This window comes from Micromys minutus (assembly GCF_963924665.1).
Source record: "Micromys minutus genome assembly, chromosome: 11".
Classification (NCBI taxonomy): Eukaryota; Metazoa; Chordata; class Mammalia; order Rodentia; family Muridae; genus Micromys; species Micromys minutus.
The window spans coordinates 30,302,359-30,323,321 of record NC_137980.1 but is presented as its reverse complement, the minus strand read 5'-3'; the positions used below and the strand labels follow the sequence as shown (position 1 = coordinate 30,323,321).

At 45.5% G+C, this 20,963-nt stretch overlaps 1 protein-coding gene across 1 annotated transcript in view; it reads right to left on the bottom strand.

Moving 5' to 3' along the window:
- The window catches only part of TMEM150C (transmembrane protein 150C), a 67,496-nt gene extending 46,815 nt beyond the window's left edge, over positions 1–20,681 (bottom strand). The window contains exon 1 of the mRNA XM_080924730.1: positions 20,630–20,681. The gene's annotated coding sequence lies outside the window, so the exon portion shown is untranslated. The remainder of the gene's footprint in view (positions 1–20,629) is intronic.
- Between the last annotated feature and the right edge of the window lie 282 nt (positions 20,682–20,963).

The following is a 20,963-nucleotide window of genomic DNA, read 5'->3' as shown; positions in this document are numbered from 1 at the left end:
AACAGGTGGCCACAGGGTTCATCTGTGGCACTGTCATGAATGGCTTTCGAAGACCATGGGGGTCAGAAAGAAGGTTACGATTGGGTTGAGAAAGGAAGAGGAGAAATTGACTGAAAACACAGGGAAGAAGAGTCCAAGGAAGAGTTGGGGGCACAGAGAGGTCTTATGGCAATTTTCCTGAGAGAGCTAACGCAGAGCTGAGCATCCGAACACAGTTTGAAGCAGCCAGTGTGGAACAGAAGGGGCTGAGGACAGGACCATAGTAACGTGCTTACCCACTGGCAACGTCTAATAAAAATGACCCTGCTGGTGACCACACGCATGCAGACATTCAAACGTTTCCATAGTTCTTCAATGTAGCCCAGGCTACTTGTAGGATTAATTAATGTCCACGATATTTTTATTATTTCCTTCAATAAAGGAAGAAAGGAGATGACGTTGTGTTCTCATTCTGCATCTAGAAAGACACACGGGGGAAAAAAAGCGCCAACAAGAAAGTAAAGGCAACAAATAATGCATTTTAAAATGAACAGAAATATTGGGTCAGGGTTTCCCCACTTCTTTACTCTGGCCTTGAATTCTGGGGTTCAAGAGATCCATCGGATTCGGCCTTCTAAGTGATGGGACCATGCCAGCCAGCCAGCCCTACTGGGAGCAAAATGACCGGAGGAAATCTGAAAGCTAGTTCTACCATGGAAGATTGACATATCAAATATGTCGATGAGAAAGACATACAAAACATGTGTGGAACATGTACTTACATATTAGCACATTGGTGTATGTATATATGCACACATAAACCTACACCAACAAATAATACGCTGTGCAAAACTAAGCTATAGGTAACCGAAAGCAATAAAAATGGTGCTTATCTCTAGACATGCAGATTGTGTCCAGTAAGGGACAAGCTCATCTGGTTCCTGCCTCTCTCACTGTCCTCCAGAAGGACCATTTACACCTTCACTGGGCACTGTTTACCTGTAATTGCTGCTTTACAACTGTGGTTCTCAACTCCCCAGTGCTGTGACCCGTTAACAGAGTTTCTCATGTTGTGGTTGACCCCCAGCCATAAAATTATTTTGTTGCTACTTCATAATTGTAATTTTGCTGTTATGAATCACAGTGTAAATATCTAATAAACAGGCAATCAGATGTGAGCCCTGTGGGGGTCTCGTCTTACAGGTTGAAGACTATAAAGCACCTACCCTACAGTGTACTTGCCTGCCTGGCTCCAACAGCCCTGGCAGTGGCTAGCGAGCTCAGCATCTTTAACTGGTATCCATTTTTATATCCATGTGTGAGAATAACAAAATTACCTTGTTCTGAAAAGTATTTTTTAACAGTTACAAACACTTATGGAAGAGTTCATTTTAATGTGAAAAAAAAAAGCTAAAATATGGAAAAATATGGTAAGCTACCCAAATTCTTCTTGACGACGGGCTATTTCTGATGCCCCAAATCAGTAAGTACATTTCCAAACACTGAAAACTATAGACCAATTTTATTCCCAGATAAAAAGAAAAGTAATGTTCACAGTTTTAGACTGATGCAGTTTTACATGGCGGTTCTCATTGCCACTTTCCAAACTTTATTAGAGAAAGAAAAAAAAGGAATATAGTTAGTTCTCTAGATGCCCACCTCAAAAATGTGATACTTAATTCCCCAACACATGATGAAAGTGTGCGTGCTACCAGTGTGCCAAGCAAGCAAGAACAGCCTGGAGGTGCTCACCCTCCCACAGTCCAGAGCCTGTGGGCGGCCTTCGTATCAGCAATAATTGACTCAGTGGCCCCTAGAGCATCATGGGATTCTGTCTGTAGCTCTCGGAGCTCTTTTATGTCTAGCCATCCCAGAGTCTGAGCAGTTACATTAAGAACTGTACTCTCTGAGTCAAAACCAAGGGTATTTGTTTAAAGCAATAGGCAAGCCCTTTCCGTTTGAATTGTTCTGCCCACTGAATCTGTTAGGACGCTCTTGAACCAAATGTGAATTGCTGTAGGCATTCCCAGGCCATTGTGATCTTGAGTGAAGAAGGGTAGCCAAAGCCAGAGTATCAGCCTTAAAATAAAATCCACATTAGTCAATGACTCTGCATTTTCAGGTGCACTGTCAGTACCTTTTATCTGTCTGTCTGTCTGTCTGTCTATCTATCATTTTGTAATACTGGAGACTAAATCCTAGGTCTCACCCATGTTAGGTAAGTACTACTCACTGAGCTACATCCCTAGCTGTGGATCTTGAAAGGACAGTTTGCAACAGTGAGATCTTTCTTCAAAGAATTTGGGTTGACGAAGGGTGGGGGGTGAATATGAGCAAATGAAACCATCTTTTCCTATACTTGGTAAAAGTGATTTTACAAGTGTGAAGAGGGCCGGAGAGCTTGCTGTGTGACTGTGAGGACATGTGCTCTGGTCCCCAGCACAACACAAGCTGAGTGTAGCACTTGAATCTGCAGCTTCAGCATACAGGGGGTGTGTCACAGGGCTTACTAGCTGCCGGCAGAACATGGGGAAGGGACACAAACACGTGAGCTCCGGATTCACTGAGAGACCTTGTCTCAAAGGAATAGGCAGAGAGTGTTAGAAGAGGACACTGGATATATTCCTCTGACCTACACACACACAGACACACACACTCACACATGCATGCACACATACATACATGTACACATGCACACACTCACACAAATTATGCATGCACTCACACAGATCTGCAAACATATGTGTATATACACACACATGCATGCACACATACACATACATATTCACACACATGTATGCAGACACACAGAGACCTGTACACATATGTATATATACATGAATATGCACACACACATGCATGCACATATACATACACATTCATACACACATGCATGCAAACACACAGAGATCTGCATACATATGAGTATACACAGAAACACATATACAGAGAGAGAGAAGGAGGGAGAAATAGAGAGATCTGCATACACACATGTATGTATACACACATGATTTTTAAAAATGTATTACTGTCCTTAGGTCTGGTGGGTATTCCCAGTGCTCCAGTGTATGGCATCCAGCTCCAGGGAACAGCCAGTCTCTTGATAAAATATAAGGGCCGTGGAGATGTTACCAGATCAGTTGAAGAATGTAAATCAAAAGAGCCCACCACCAACAAATCCAGTGTTTTTAAAAGGAGGCCTCTATCTGGAACTTTCCCTCTTGGCCACAGGCACCAGAAGCTGCTTTTGCTGAAAAGCATTAATGCTTTACTAGAGTTCGAAAGGTATCGGGCGTGCAGGAGGGAAGCCCAGCGAACAGGGTGAAAGCCGGTGTCTCTGCCTTTACTTTGTGTTTATTTTTTTTCTTTGGATGAGACTCTTGCCTATTTCTATTTGCCGAACTTCCTTGATCCTCCTCTAAATGGAGAGACAGGAGTCACTGTCTCAAACCACTGCCATTCTGGGTTCCAGGAAGAGCAGAACCCCAAAGGATAGGCTCTCCCAACTCCTCCGGTTACACATGAGAACAAGGGGGCACCCTGGAGAGATCACCATGTAGGAATCTGACTAGGCCCCTCAGGTGATGAAAGCAATTACAGACAAACAATTTATCAGACAATCTCACAGGACCGAGCTCCGGCAACAACAGATGCTTAATTACACATACATCTTGACCCTTGCTCCAAAATTCCCTCTAGTTACTCCTAATGCACAGTACACTGAAAATGAACGGGGGGGGGGTGTCCACTGGACCCATTTATCTGGCCCTCTTTCCAGTGCCTATTTATTGAATCTTCCCTCTCTACATTTCAGGGGTATTCTCTCTAATTGATACATTGGAATGGGTGGTCTCTCTAATTGATACATTGGAATGGGTGGTCTCTCTAATTGATACATTGGAATGGGTGGTCTCTCTAATTGATACATTGGAATGGGTGGTCTCTCTAATTGCTACATTGGAATGGGTGGTCTCTCTAATTGATACATTGGAATGGGTGGTCTCTCTAATTGATACATTGGAATGGGTGGTCTCTCTAATTGATACATTGGAATGGGTGGTCTCTCTAATTGATACATTGGAATGGGTGGTCTCTCTAATTGCTACATTGGAATGGGTGGTCTCTCTAATTGATACATTGGAATGGGTGGCCAAGTGTAGCAGGTCGAAGCAGCTGGAGCCTGAGCTTTTGCCCTAAGAATGGCTAAAGGAGAAGGAGGAAGAGGTGGCCCAGAAGGGTGCTAGATGCTATTTGATGGGACTGGAGTTTGGTACACAGCAACCATGTCGATCAGCTCACAACTGTACATAACCCCAGCTCCTGCGACATCTGTGGGTACCTGTGCTCACATGCACACAGCCCACACACTGGCAGGGCTATAAAAGTAAAGTGGATCATTTATTGTTGCTGTTGTTTTAGATAAGGGGGAGGGTAGACAGGAAACAGCTAGCTCCTTCCCAAGCATTATTTCAGATATACGAATATTAATGTGTTCGTTTTTCTTGGAGACAAATGCAAGGTCAGAAAGACCCTGGTAGATAAGGAATTAGGGGTTGTTTTAAGGAGGCAGATTTTAAACGCCTACTTCACAAGCCCGAGATACAAGAGAATCTTCCGCTTGCTCATAACTCATTTTCAAATGTTGGCCTCCGTGGCCAGTGCTGGCTTCCCAGGAAATGATAAAGACATACAGGCATCGAGAGTTAATGAGGAAGTGGAAGATGGGCTGATACAGGGTGGGGGCGGGCTTACCGTGACAAAATAGATGGACTGATACCAGGGGCCTTACAGTGGCATCTCAGCAGAACTGACAACAGAAAATGCAGTTAGCTGCTTTTCCTTCCTGTGGTGTACGCATCTTGAGCTCCAAGCTCCTGGAACCACCCTAGCTGACTCAGACGGAATCAAATGAGTCTGGGATAAGCATCTCCCAGTCTGCTTTCATGCCCCAGACATGTCACCTCCCCAGAAGGTGACCCCATACCCCTGCACTGAAACAGCTTTAAGAATACTTGGACTAGCAGGCGAGGCCGGGCACGCCTTCAATCCCAGCACTGAGGAGATAGAAGCAGGCAGATTTCTGTCAGCTGAAGGCAGGTCTGGTTTAAACTGGTCCTCACTGTGAGCCCCAGGCCATTAAGGGCTTTATAGTGAAGTCCGATCCTCACCCCGAAAGAGCAGACTAGAAATAGACAAACGTCTAAAACCGAAGCGGCAGGTATAACACCGGGAAGAAGTTAAAATGACTGGTTCCAGGTGAAGGAATTCCGTCAGTTGCACCTTCATCTTGCACCCACGGGCTTCACTAAAAAGCAGCCCAGTTTGACTAGAGAGCTGGGTAAATTGGTTGGACACAAAGCAGACATTTGAAAATCAATGGTTTTCCCATATATCAACAAGAACGATTACAAGATGTTAGGAAAGAACGAATCCGTTCACCGCACCCAAGACGTATGATCTGGAGGGCAAACTTTGCCGAAGGATAAGGATAATCAAAGGGCGAGGCGGTGAGAAGCTGCTCAGGTTGTGTTTCGGTCAAAATAAAAAGTGGTACCTTTTATCCCGCGCTAGTGCCGGCCCGTAGGCCCACATGGCACTGCGGGGCATCTTCATCTTAGCGGCTCCACGCAGCCTCTGAGTACTCCTGGACCACACGGGACAGAAGAAGCCAGGGCGGGCGGAGTGGACCGCGCCTGGGTCAAAAGAAGCCGGGGTCTGTGAATACTTAAAGGCGGTGTGGAGCCGCTAAGTTAAAGACAGTGCCATGTGGCTCTACCTATGGGCCGGCACTAGCCTGGATAAGAGGATATCTTTTTTTTTTTTTTTTTAACCGCAACAAGGTTTGACCAAACGATGCACAGGAGCTTCTATCGGGGTCCAGCGAGTGCTGCTTCAAACTCACAACTCATGCTTCGCACGGTGCAGATTCCTGGGTTTCATCCCAATTTAGGTAATGAGAACAGAGGGAAGGAACATTTCCAAAAGTGTGTCTTGGGGCAGGTGTGACAGTTAAGTCCCTATAATCACTGCAGTGGGGTGGCTGGGGCAGGAAAATGTGAGTTACAAGCCAGCCCTGGGCCACAAAGCAATTTGCTCAAACAAAACTGGAAGGAAAAAAAAAAAAAAAAAACCCATGAAATCCTGAAGAGGGAGAGAGAAGGGGGGAAAAAAGAAAAGAAAGAAAGAACATGTCTCAACACGCAGCACACCTACTATGTGATATTAGCATGCTTAGGAGTTAAGCTACTACAGTCTTCCTCATTCAGGGGTCATAAAAGCCCACAAGGGGGACTGCCCTCACCTACATGTTCAACATAAAGTGTATCCTAAACTTTGGCAATAAAAGTAATGTCCTACAACAGAAATCAACAAATCAACAGAACAGAAATCTTAGCCCTGAGACAAACTCCTCTCTTCAGCTGCAGAAGTAAAAGGCTTTGAGCCCATTACACCATCACCAGGATACTGTCACACTTCTGCCCAGCAAATTGAGGTTTGCGTTGAGCAGTTCAAAGCTGCCGGGCAGAGGAGCAATCTCAGAGGGAGGATTCAAGTCAGGATAAGCAGAGGCTTCACAACCCCAAGTCAGGAGATGTGCCCCTCGGATGAAAAGCTGGGAGATGTCTGTAAGGGTTTTCAGTTCAACCATAAGGGACGCAGACCCCGATCTGAACCTGGGTTGCTTCTCAAATGGACTGTTTGTAACAGATGGCAGAGGACTGAGGAGAGTGAGCACAAGCCTTTAAAGGGTCAGCAACCTAAATGTGAATATCTGGCTTCCGGGGTTGTGAGAGAGTAAGAATAAGCCACGGTTATTTTAAGCTACCATATGTGCAGCAATTCACTGGAGCCTCTGGAAACTAATGCAAGTGGTAGGAGGAAAAGTTTACACATGTGTGAACACACATCTGTGTGTGTTGTGACATTAAACAGTCAGGAAAAAACAAACCTGAAGCAGTAAAAATCATACAGGGATGAAAGGTCGACAAGATGGCTTAGTGGGTAAAGGTGTTTTCTGCTAAAGCTGATGACTGAGTTCCACTCTAGTGGAAGGAGAGAGGTGACTTCTACAAGCTGCCCCCTCATTCTTCCACACGGTAAAGAAGCAAAAGTGTGATATAAATATTTTAAAAACCGTAAGGATTAAGTTATGAGGAACCCATAGTATGCTACGCAACCACTAGCAACCACTAAACTATGTCTTGAAGACTAAGCCATCTAAAGATTCTTATAGTACGCAGACAGAAAATTCAAGACATGAAAGAATGTGTACAGTGTGTCCCCTAAAGATGACTGCATGTAACATACATGTTTACTGCATGTAATATACATGTTTACTGCTCATATGAACAACGTGGGGAAAACTGCAAATTAGATATAACATGGGATGTCAAAAAGACACTAACATATACATGCCTCTTGTCCAAATGTTCAGGAGGCTACTGCAGGAGGATTACCAGGGCTCAGAAGTTCAACGCCGGGCTGGCAGCATAGCAGACTTAGTCTCAGAGCAGCCTCCTGACTTAAAGCAGTTTATTGTGAGAAACATGTCGATATCATCGACACAATACATCCAGGAGTCAAAGCTGAGCTCCATGGAAGTGGGAAGATATTTGATAAAATGAAACATTTAATAAAAAAGACATCCAGGGAGGCTAGTGGCCCATGGGTTCTGTGAGCGCCCCCCCCCTCTACCCGCCAGTATCATTCTTTGGTATGAGAAGAGAGCTTTTGCCATAAGCAAAACTAGAGTAAATCAATTACTACTGTGTTTACTAACACTGTTCTAGCAAGAGTTACAAAGAAAGACATACAGAAATAACAGCAAAACTAGTGAGACCAGAGAACAAACTAAAACACTTCAGAAGTCATGAGCATTCATATAAAGGGTTAGACAAAGCACAGAAATGCAACCATCGCAGAATCCTACAGAAAAAACAAAGGAAATACAATAAATGTATAAAAGCAACAGTCCCCTAAAATACCTGGGTCTACCTGAAGTAAGAATGGATGTGAAGAAGGTGGGACCCAGAAAAGCCAATAGAGAGAAGACCTCGGGGAGATGAGTTTGGAGTTGATGTTATCTCTACATTCATCTGGCGTACTGGTTTTAAGACAAGCCTTCCCAGGAAATCTCCAACTAAGCCACGTTAAAAATCTTTCTAACCTACCTGATAATCTAGTCAGTTCCATTAGGAGGCTCACAGCTAAGCCTGCACTGGACCCGCCCACCCTCTAACCAGCATCGAGGAAGCCTCCGTTCATGCAGAGTTGTTACCACTGCTGAATTGGTTCCTCGGCTCAGCTCATTCCTCTAGGGAAAGGCGAACCTCTGTGCATTTAAAAGAAATGCCACTAAAGCTTTCTGATTTACACATTGCACTGCACACATTATAGACCCGCTTATCTAATGCAGTGTGTGTGTGCGTGTGTGTTGCTTCTCTCAGATCATTGGGTTTGGTGGCCTTTAGCCACTGAGCCATTTTCCTAGCCCACGAAACCATATTTTTATGTTGACATACAGATAGGTTATTTTCTTGTTACCTGCTGTCTTTAACTGCCAAGTAAAAACTGTACATACTTACCTTTTCTTGCTGTTTTAATATGTGGATACACCAAGGAGAGGCTAAATGAGGCTAATGAACATATACAACACTTCACACACTACTGTTTCTGCTGAGAACACTTAAAAGCCATCTTGTAGCAATTTTCGAATAGCTATTATATTGTTGACACCTTGAGCTAGAATTCCAGGAGACGGGGTGCCTTGAATTTTAGCAGTCTGACTTTAGGTGATTTATATCATCATGGGACATTCCAATTCATTTACTTTTGGTGAGTAGATTAATGAACCTACCTCAAATATCTCCATGCATATGCAGTCACATAATTTACCTAGCTCCGTGCTCTGCACACACGAAGAGCTTAGTAAGCGTGAATGGTAAACTTCTAGATATTTCTCTGTACAAAGTTTGCCTGCGCAGTTAACCCTCATTTGGGGTGAATTCCTATTACCATAGCCCACAGTGGCCCCTGTGCTTTTCTAGAGGAGGGCATATTTCCTTCTCCCATGTGTCTACTTAGCTCCTAAGATAATCTACCCCGGATTTGTTCCCCGCTATGAGAGAATAGGAGAACAGAGGAGGAGGGAGAAAGATACATGCTCAGTAATCTGGTAGTGGAATTATATTTCATTATGTCTTAAATTTAATAAAATCTTAGTATTTGAGAGATGTCTTAAATTGTCACAGGAAAGTGAAATGGCAGGACAAATCAGACTAAATCAGCAAAGAGCCTGCAATAAATTACAAATCACAGTCTACCGTCACTGAATTCCCACGAAATACTCAGAACTCTGGCTCTTAATCTTGTAGTCCAGGTATGGATTGAGAGTAAGAAACTACACACTGACTGGGCAAAGTCTCATTATTTAATAGTACGGATTCTAGACATGTTTCTCATCACAATAGCATAAGCAGCCTTTGTTCTACATTACCATTTAAAACCCCACTTAGATGGGTGAAAATCTGTGTGTGTGTGGCATACCTGCGTACATTAATAACAAGCATTTTCTTCAAAGCTGAAATCATTTCCTTTAAAGTGTGATATAGTAATACACTGCAGCATCCCTCGTGGTTACAGAGGTGGAGGCTCTCTCACAGGTGCGGAATAAGTAAGCCTCAGGAAATCACACTAAACACAACTCGCCATCTGTGAACACACAGGCGGAGTGAGATGTACACACGTTACCATCTTAATGCTGGGGAGGCTGGGGCAGGACAACTTGGAGCTCCAAGCCAGAAGGGGCTTTCAATAAAAGGGATGGGTCATTGGTATGAAGTGGCTAAGGTTGCTGAGTTGTGCTAGCGGAAAGCACCGAGAGATGAGAGAGAGACAGAGAGAGACAGAGACAGAGACAGAGAGAGACTTAAAGAGAAAGAGACACAGAGACAGATTCAGAGATAGGACAGAGAGTGTCAGAGACAGAGAGACAGAGACACAGATACAGAGAGACAGAGAGACAGAGACAAAATGACAAAATGACAAAACGACAAAAGCAGATTAAGTTGTTCAATCAGTGTAGAGTTTCAACTTTGGGAAACAAAGAGTCCTGGAAACAGGATGTGTAATAATGGGGACATTCCTAACACAACTGGGTCATAGATTTTAAAATGATTAAGATGGTAGGCATTGTGTGTGTTCTTTTTTTAATGCTCAATTAAAAATTAAGTAAACTGTGCTGGTGAGATGGCTCATCTGGTTAGGTGTTTGATGTCATGCTAATGACCCAAGTCTGATTCCCAGGACCCACAGCTGGAAGATGAGACCCTTCAAGTTGTTGTCTAACTTCTAAACAAGTCCCGTGGTGTGTACCCCCAGGTCTCCAACACAAAATAAATAGATTTAGTAAAGATGCATAAATAAATAAACAAAAACTAGTAAAGGAACTGGATTTTTTCAGTTCTTTTGTGATGCCATGTTCACGTGAGGTATGTATACTGTCAGTATTTCCACAGTAGAGTATTCCATTGTGGAGATCTACCTGATTTATTTAACAGTGGAAAGAAAGCTTTGGACGGATGAACTCTACACACGTGTGACTGATGGAAAGGTGTTCATCAGAAAGAGGGAGGTTCAAGGCAGCACAAGAGACTGGGATGTCAGGAGCAAAGAGGTTCAGGCTCTGGAGTAGATTGGAGGGGAAGTTGTCAGAGAGTTTTATTCTGTGTTAAAACCATGACCAAAGCTGATTGGGAAAGAAAGGGTTTACTTCTCATTTCTCTCGGGCCACTCCCATCACTGAGGGAATCAGGGCGCGAGCTCGAGACAGGGCCGTGGAGGCAGGACCTGAAGCAGAACCTGTGGTGGATGCTGTCTAGTGGCTTACTCTTCATGGCTCGCTCAGAATCGCCTGCTCAGGGATGGCACAGCCCACAGTGGACTGGGCCCTCCCACATCAACCATTAACCTACATTAAACCCTACAGACTTGTCAATGGGCCAATCCTATGAAGTGATATTTCTCAATTGAGAGTCCCCCTTTCCAAATAACTCTAGCAGCTAGAGTCTAGCTTGTGTCAAGCTGACAAGGAACCAGCTGTGTTAGTTTAGACCAACTTTCTCTCTTGGTTTTATTTTTAATTTTTTATTGGGTGTTTTATGTATTTACATTTCAAATGTTATCCCCTCTCCTCACCTCTCCCCTCTTGATTTTTTTTTTAACTTTAAACATGAATCTGTATTTCTTTTCATTGTTGAAGCAAGGTTTTTCCATTTATTTTTCTCTCATACATCCTGAGCGAAGGTTCCCCTCACCCCTCCCCCTGCCTATACCACTCCTCTTCCTTAGATTCACGCCTCTGTTTTCCTTCAGAAAGAACAGGCCTCCCAGGGAAATCAACCAAATGTAGCATTAAAAAGATGCAATAAAACTAGGTACAAATCCTTCGATCAGGACTGGGCAGCTCAACCTGTGTGTGTGTGTGTGTGTGTGTGTGTGTGTGTGTGTGTGTATGTGTTGGGGGGCAAGAGCAGGCAAAGCAGAGACACTTCCATTTCCACTGTGGAGTCCCGCAAAACATCAAGCTGACAACTATAACATATATGCGGAGGACTCAGTACAGATCCAGGCAGGCTCCAAGATGGCCGCTTCAGTTTCTTTGAGCTGCTATGAACCCTGATTAGTGGATTATGTGGGGCTTCTTCTCCTGATGTCCTCTACACCTTCAGCTCTCACAATTCTCCACCCCCAACTCCTTGCCTCACCCATGAGTAAATCAAATTAGTACTTGGACATTATTGGGTGAGTGTGCCCTTGTTGCTATGGCAACCCGATAGGAAAATAGCCTAGATGTAGCCCCATAGATTTGTCAGTCTTCCAGATTAAGATAAGAGAAGACTCCATTGGCCTTCCTGTGTTCATTTTTGGCCATTGGCCCAAGGCACACTCTGTGATACCCTGAGGGAACACTACGGCTCACAGGCTTCCTTGGCTAACCTGATGCCGCCTAACCAGCCAAACTCGATGGAATCACATGAGAGTTTTTAAGAAGTTTGATGTCTGTAACCCCACCGCAGGCGATTCCAATTTAACTGAGGGTGCAACATGGTTGTTAACATCCTCAGAGGATGGAACCCCTTGGGTTGCCTGCCCAGCCTCATGTGGGTGGCGCTGTCCAAGGTAGCAACTCCTTAAGAACTTTATCAGCATCCTCCTGCCTGCGCTAGGGTCTCTAGGAACCATAGGACCGAAGGATGCTGTACCACACAGCGCTGGTAAAATTTAAATTAGTCAAAATTAAAGCTCTAGCCCACAACAGGTTTGGCAGTAGATATCCTTAGTCTGGGGAGCCGGGTACTCACTAAGGCAGCTATGCAGCTCTGTGACGGCATATAAGCAGTTCAGGCAATGTAGGAACAGAAGAGTGGGTATGTCCAATAAGACTTCATAATATACTTCTGGCCTTTGCCATTAGATAGTCAAATGCCCTGAGATAAAACTAACTTGCACAATGCAAAAATAAACCCAGAGAGAAAATGATTTCATTGGAATGAAGAGGAAACAAGCTGAAGAGACTCTTCAGGTCTAGGCTGGGAGTCGTGCTAAGACAGCCTGGTCAGCAGTCTGTCAAGAACTCGTGTAAAATAGCCAGGGTCTGAAAGTGTAAAGAAGCCACCTCCTTCTGTGGTGACGGTACTCCAAGAAACAAAGCATGTGACATCCAAAGGCTTTGTCTAGCTTTTAGGCACTCTGCTGGGAGAACTTCACCATCTAGAACAATTCTCTTCAATTTTCCATGTGAAAATAAAATATTTAAAATCCATGTTATTAATAAGAAGAAAATAATATGGAGAGAAGGCATTCTCCAGAGGGAACAGGGCAACAGCTTGACGCGCAGGCTGAGGACTTGAGTTCAGACCCTCTGAGGCCACAAGAAAGCCAGACATGCAAATCTGTAACTTCAGGGCTTGAAGAGGAAGATGACAGGGTGCCTACAGCCTGCTGTCCAGCAGGACTAATCTAAAGGTGAGTGTTGGGTTAGGTGAGTGACCCTGTCTCAAAATCCAAAAGTGAAAAGCAATTCAAGAAGTCATCTGACATTGACCTCCAGGCTGTATATGCTTGCACACATGTACACACACACACACACACACACACACACACACACACACACACGCTTGCATGCAAACTCACGCTTGTTTGCAAACACATGCATGTACACACATGCTTGCATGCATACACTTGCACATGCATAGTTGCACACACATGCACACACACGTGCTTCATGTACACACACACTTGCATGCACACACAATCATACACCCACATTCTCCCACAAATAGTTATTCAGAACCAGGGGCCATACTTCAAGTGCCACTACAGCTAACAAGTCACATTTCTGAACTCTGTTTATGGCTTTGCACAAAGACAGTGGCTTAGTTTACATGGTCTGATCTTCAAAAAAAAATAAATAAATAAATCACAACTTGCCTCTATTGGGTCATAACTGGGTCTGCTCTGCAATTCAGTTAATGGAGAAATTTTCTCTTTAGTTCTACAAGCCTAGATATACAATCAAAATTATGGTATGAAACGGCAGCCCACTCTTCTCCATGTAAATCAATTTTTATGCTACATATAAGCTGAAATTAAAATGGAGAAATACCAATCAAAATGTCACAGGGAAGATAATCGCCTTTTAAAAGACCAATTGCATTAGCCACTAAAGCTACAAGGATGTGAATACGATCTTTGCAGCCACTGTACTGCCATCGACAAGAATGGCAAAATGTTAGATTTTTGACATGGGGGTCACCTGGGAACCATAAAAGTCTTTGTGCTTCTGTCTAGATCACCCAGGGAAACTGGGCCCGGACGTTTTAAGATACACCTCCATCTGCTAGGAGCTCTGAGAGAGCTGCAGAGTCACCTTTTAATAGACAAATACTTCTAAACTCACACAAAACTAACCCTTCTGCTTCCATTGTTTTACGATGATGTCCCTATTTTACTTTTTATTTCACGTGTGTGTCTTGTCCACATCTGCCCCATGCTTGTGCCTGTTGTTCCCAGAGGTCAGAAGAGGGTGTCAGAACCCAAATTGGAGTTACAGATGGTTGTGAGCCACCATGTGGGCACTGGGACGCGAACCCTGGTCCTCTGCAAGAACAAGTGCTCTAAACAAGAAGTCATTTCTCAAGCCCCAATATCACCATTTCTTAGCTATTTTCCTCACCTATGAACCAGCAGAAGGAAGACAATTTGAAGAGTCTCAGTGACAAGGCTCTGTAGAGTCTGATGCCCACGGCAGCCGTAGGAGGCCAATTTTATCTCATGTTTTGAGCTTCCAAGTGACGCCATCTAAAAACAGTTCTCTGTCAGCTAACTCACCACAAATATCTTTTTAAAAAATTAGAACAAATCTAATTAAAATGTTTAATTTTTGTCTTGTGCTTGTAATTTTAGCGTATAAAAAGAGGGTCTGGAGTTCTGGGTTATCTCCTGTATTGATATGTAAAGGGCTCAAGGGAAACAGAAGAGGAGTGAATCTGGGGAAACGGGAGGAGTGGATGGAGGGGAAACTGCAGTCGGGATGTAGTGTATGAGAGATGAATAATATATACATATATATGTGTACATACACATACCCACACACATGTACATACACATACCCACACACATGTACATGCACATACCCACACACATGTACATACACATATCCACACACATGTACATGCACATATCCACACACATGTACATAAACATATCCACACACATGTACATGCACATATCCACACACATGTACATGCACATATCCACACACGTACATGCACATATCCACACACATGTACATAAACATATCTACACACATGTACATGCACATATCCACACACATGTACATGCACATATCCACACACATACATGCACATATCCACACACATGTACATAAACATATCCACACACATGTACATACACATATTCACATACATGTACACATACTCATATATATGCATATATATTTCAAAGCCATCCTGGGCTACATGAGACTTTTTGAGAAATACACAAAATGCCTTCTTAAAAAATAGTATTTGATGAGGGGGTGTGGCGACGGCTCAGTCTCTCACATGTTTGATGAGAAGGCTTATTTCTAAGCTCTGGAGACCTTTACATCTGCCGTCAGTATGATCATCCACTATGAATGCTCCGGCATGAGATGATGCCATTTCAGCAACAGGCTCCTTTCTTCCACTGCCACGGTGCAGTGAGTACTCCTTAAGCACCATCCTCACGGCTTCCAGGGCTTTTCCAAAGACACTTCTTCAAGCCTCTTTATGTTCCATAGGCAGAGCCTACCACTGCCCACAGAGACAGACAAGTCTGGAACCTTGAGCGAAGTCTGAGTATTTTGCAGATTTGTCAGTATGTTACATGCAGCCTCTGGACTTTTAACAGAAGGAGCCTAAGCAATGATGTCACGCTTAGGCCTCTCCGGCCTGGCAAGGTCTCTGGATAAGTGATCACTTGTATGCAGCCTGATCTGGAAGGAAAACTGGAATCTGCTTCTAGATTACAGGGCGGGTAGGAAGCTTTCCAGTCTCAACACTGAGCCCTCCTAAGACACTGACTTTCACTCATCCTTATTTATTAAACATTTTTTTTCAGCGATGGTCCTGAGAGATAAACGCAGGACCTCTCCTACACTTAAGTTTGCCTCTACCACGGGGCTAGCCTCCGTTTGCTGTGTTGGGACATGTGAAGAGGCGTTCACAGGTAAGAAGTGGTTTTGAAAAGAAAATGCAGGTGGTTGTGTGCCGTGGGGTTGGGTCTTGGAGATGGACATGTTAGAGTATTTCCCATTCACTTGCTGCAAGCCAGAATGCAGAAGTTAGGACATGTAGGCAGAAAGGGGAACACTTCTGGAGATGTGGTCTGCAGTTGGCCTCCAGGATGCTCAGGTTCTCTAGGTACCAGGCTGCCTCACAAAGGGCACTACCCTCAGAGAGCACTGACTGGCAGCAGCAAGGGCTTTGCAGCCTAAAACTGCGGTGGTTCCCTCTCACCACCAGGCTCTGTCACATGCAGAAAAATCACCGCTGTTGGCTTATATCTGTACAAGTGCATTGGTGCATCGTGTCTACGAGTGGCACACGTCTGCAGACGCCCATCCATGTACATGACTATTGAATATGGGGCGCAGGGTGATTGAACATATGGTGTGTCTCCAGACTGATTGCCTTCCCCACATCGAGGGAAAACAGGGACAACTCACACGGGACACTTGGTGTGGAGAATCGTAAAACACTAGTTACTGCTGGAGACTTCATCCGTCTCCCATCAGTGTTTCTCAGAGGGATCCCAAGGGGACCTTTCACTGACAGAACTTTGCGTCTGAACCAGGACACACATATACACTACAGTGGCTACACGCAATAAACACAGGTACACTGCGGTGCACAGATAAACTGGGCTATACAATAAAGATTTAAACCCCGAGTCCCGTTTCTTCAGCACTCACACCACTCCTGCCTGCTCGCTGTGGCCGGGTCATTATTATACATTGAGGAGACAGAAACTCTCATCGAGGACGATTCACAGACAGTTTTATGGTTCCATTTCAGAGGGAAAAGGATGATCCTCTTTTGTAACTTGATATTAAGACCCAAGACAAGCAGATTGAAAAACACCATGATGCTTAAGAACACCAACAACGTTTTATTTTAATCAAAGCTAAGTAGACATGTTACTTTATTTCAGAAGGTACTGGAACTCTATGGAGCGTTTATTAAATTTATTTAAGCATCCATATCACCTTATGAGATAGTCATGAGAAATCTGCCCTTCTAGACTGTTAATACTCAAGACACACATACCTTAGCGTTATTTTATCCCAACCCCAATGTGTCTCAACATACTCAATTATTTCTAAACAACTGACTGAAGGGTAGTGACTTTCCAGAGAATGGGCACCTCCAGGCCCTTCAGTTCTCCCCTGAAGAGAGGACTTTAAGGTCTCCGGGCTGGGTGGGAGTCACTCATTCATGAAAGATAAGAGGCAATCTCGTGTGAAATCTAATTAAAAATGTGCTGTCTCCAGCCTCAAAGTAACGGTTTTAACCAAAGCAAGTTACTTTAAAAATGGACGCTATCCAGTAGAAGCTTGCTCAAATCCTACTTCACTGGAAAGGATAGTAGGCGGTATTTTAAGTGAATCTGGCAAACCCACAGGTGGTGTGGAGCAATGGAGGGGGCTGAGCGGATACAGAGCAAGGACATCAGCCCTCAGCTGTCCTGTGAGCAACTCATGTGCCATTTGTCTCAGGGGACAAATGAGAGGAGGGTACAGGCAGGCCATGGTCCTTCTTCCCTTTCTCCAAATGTCTGCTCCTTAGCTTGAAAACTTACGAGTACAGAAGCCAACTTAGAAGGCACAATGAGTTACAGTGGGCAGAAGAGCAGATGACACGCCATTGTAAGCGCCCACCCGAACACCGTTCCCAAGGGCTGGGACCGATGACTATGTTTGTGAGTGGCAGAGACAGAGTTAAAAAGACAACTGTTGTTAGAATAGACAAGAACTCTAGCGTAAATGCAAGTGCTTTTCTCTAAAACCCGATTCCCGAGCTAAATCTTAATTCCTGGCAGGAGAATGCGAATCTCTAATCTCTGCTTCTTCCTAATTAAGAGATAATTGCCATCAGATGCATCCCTGGTCAGAAATGAGTGCTTCGGACTCAGAGACGCAGTACCTAACGTGGTGGCCGCTATCTCTACGTGGCAATTTAAGTGAATTAGAGTTAAATAAAATTTAAAATCTGTTCCACAATTGTACTGGCCACATTTCAACAACCTCATGTTAAGGTTTACGGCTATCATATAAGGCAGATTTATAGACTATTTCTGTCAATGTAGAAAGTTATACTTGGTAGTACTGAGCTACAAGAGCGTGTGTGTGTGTGTGTGTGTGTGTGTGTGTGTGTGTGTTAGAAAGGAAACTTTATTTTGCCTAACCTACTACAGTTGGTTTGACTCAGAACAACATGGGGCTGGGTGTGTCAGTGACTACCAAAACTTCTTCTCATCTCCCATCATTCATTCTGTCCTGTCTGAAATCCCGCCTGGTTAAGCATGTCCACCTGGGGCTGGGAGAGGCTCAGCGTACAAAGTGGTTGGCATGTAAATGTTAGGACCTGAGTTCAGCCCCTTGTTACCCATGTTAAAGTTGAGCATGATGTCGGGTGTCTAGAACCCCAGCCTTTGGTAGGGAAGGGAGGCAGGGAGTCATTGGGCCAGCCAGCTTGCCTGAATCAAGGAGTTTCAAGTTTGGTGAGAGGCTATATCTCAAAAAATAAAGGTGGGGAGAGGTGAAGAAAAGACGTGCAGTGCTGACCTCAGGCCTCCACACATACATACTTACATGTGCACATAACACTCAGACCCAACACATACCATGGCAACACTCATACACACCCAACACATACAACGGCATAGTAACAGCAGTCACCTGGGCCTGGCAAGGCCAATCTGGTTACTGCTGAGCCCTGAGTCTGACACTACAGGTTCCTTCAGGAAGAGAGACTGGCAGATAAAACATTATCTTCTCAGTACACTTTGGCTTAACTGGCCCCTGAAGAGGTCCGAAAAGGCCAGATTACAGTGATCAGCTACCCTTTCCTCTCTCAGGGCTCCACACTGCCTGGAGCACAGAGGTGCTGGCCATGGGGAAACCAAGTTCTCAGTCAAAAGCAGCAGCGCAACTGAACACAAAATTCCTGCAAGGTGACTGTGAGCAAGGTTACAGCAGGCTGTGACAAAGACCAACAGACAGCATTACTGTGTTCATGAAAACCAATGACCCTCTAAAGCAATCTACCCCCCCCCACAAAGTGTTCCACAAGAAACACAAATTAAGAAATCGATATGAAGATATTATAATGCAAATTTAGATAAATCAAACAGACTTTATTTAGCTAACCTGCAGATCATAATAAGCACTTGTTTTTTTTTTTTTTCAAACACTTTATGTTTGACCAATGTCATACCATCTGTCAATTATTACTGATGATAGCAAAACTTCCTTACCCTCTATGTACATTTATATCCAGTTTGTGAGCTTCCAACTCGGGAGGCTTGCAAAACATGTAAGTCATTTATGCATCAAGGGCAAACCATTAAAATTCCCACGCTTATGCCAAGAAAATTAAAGCCACACTTCTAGTTCATTAAGAGATGACAGTTGCTGGGCCTAGTGGTGCAAGCCTTTAATTCTAGTACTCAGAGGCAGAGGCAGGGGGATCTCTGTGAATTCCAGGTCAGCCTGGTCTATAGAGTAAGTTCCAAGACAGCAAGAGCTACATGATAGGGAGAACTTGTCTCAGGTGGGTGGGTTGGTAAGGAGGGAGGGAGAGAGACAGAGAGAAGAGGGAGGCGGAGGGAGAGGGAGGAGGAGGGAGGGGGCAAAGGGGCGGGAGAGCTCTGCACAACTGTGGTTACTTTGGAAGCCGGGCTCTCTCCAGGACGGGATGAGAAAAAGTTTGCGTATAAGAAAAAGTTAGGCATCTGATACAAGCTGAGATTGTAAAATTATTCACTTTCATCTATTATAAGCATGCGCCCAACGGTTTACCCTCCACATGGGAAATTTTACGTGGGTCAACTTGCTAACTGCTACCATGAACTTCATCCATTCACATTCGCCTCCGCTTTTTATTAACTGCAGCTCAGAATGGAGTTACAGTCGTGCATTATTAAAATCTGTCTTCGATTCAAGAAGAGAATTGAAGAAGCAGAAACTAATATTGCCCTTTCGGCTGTGTTGCTGTAATAGATCTCAGAAGTGCTTTATTCTGTCCGGCTTTTCAATACAGCAGTGCATTTCGGTTCCCTAACAGGACCTTGTGTGTAGGAGGTCAGCCTGGGATCGCCCAGGGGGGTTGGCTGGCTTCCATTCACCTGGGCTCTGTTCTCACTCTGGCAATCACCACCCTGGCTCAACCCCGAAAGACGTGGTCAGGAAAGCCATGACCAGCAAAGTGCTTAGGGTATAGTAAAGTGATGTGGGGGTTAGGGGTGGACCGAGAGAGATGGGGCAGGGGAGGGGAGATAGGAATTTCAACTGGGAAACACCTTATTCCCCCTTTGTGATTCATTTAAGAAGGAGAAAAACCACCCAGCGAAGGCTCTCTCCATAACCCAAGGATGTCGAATTTTGGAAATTATTACGACCGTGGATGACCAGAGCGCCTCGTGCACCACGACCCTTACCACCCCCCATACCCCCAGTACGCCCAGATCAGCCAGAAATTCTGGATTCTTCCCAGAAACGCGCGCCCAGCAGGGCGGGCACGGGGCTGCGCGCAGGGCGCCGCAAGTTAGCGCCCCGGGCCGGCGGACTCGGCTTCGCCGCTCCTCCCCGGACCCCACCCGCGGCGGCCGGACACCTGTCACCGGGCGGGGCGAGGGCCGCAGGCGACACTGCGGCGACGGGGAGCAGGACCGGAGCGCTGCGGAGCCGCACCGCCCGCCTCGGGCTCCGGAGCACGCGCCCGGGGCTGGGGAGGCACAGCCGCCGCCCGAGTGGGGTCCCCGCGGAGTCCGGAGCCGGGCGAGCCTGGCATCAGGGGCCAGGGGCGGAGGAGGGCGCCGCGCCTACCTGCTCCGGGCGGCGGTGGCGGCGGCTCGCGGGCCGTGACCTGCAGCGGCGGCGGCGGCGGCGGCGGTGGCAGTCGCCGTGGGGAGGGCGCTTCCTTCAGGAAGGGGTGGGATCTGCCCGCCCCCCCCCTCCCGCCGCAGCGCGGCCCATCCCCGACTTACTCCGGGGTCCCCGTGGCAGAGCCTCGGATAGATGGAGGAGCCCCGAGGTCCCGGCTTGTTCCTCCCCCGTCACCCGCCCCCTCCCCGTCCCCAGGTCCCTCAGTCACCCGGGGCTGCGGCTGCGGGCGGGCGGTCCAATCGCCTCCTTCCTAAGCCAAGGTGGACGCGTTTGC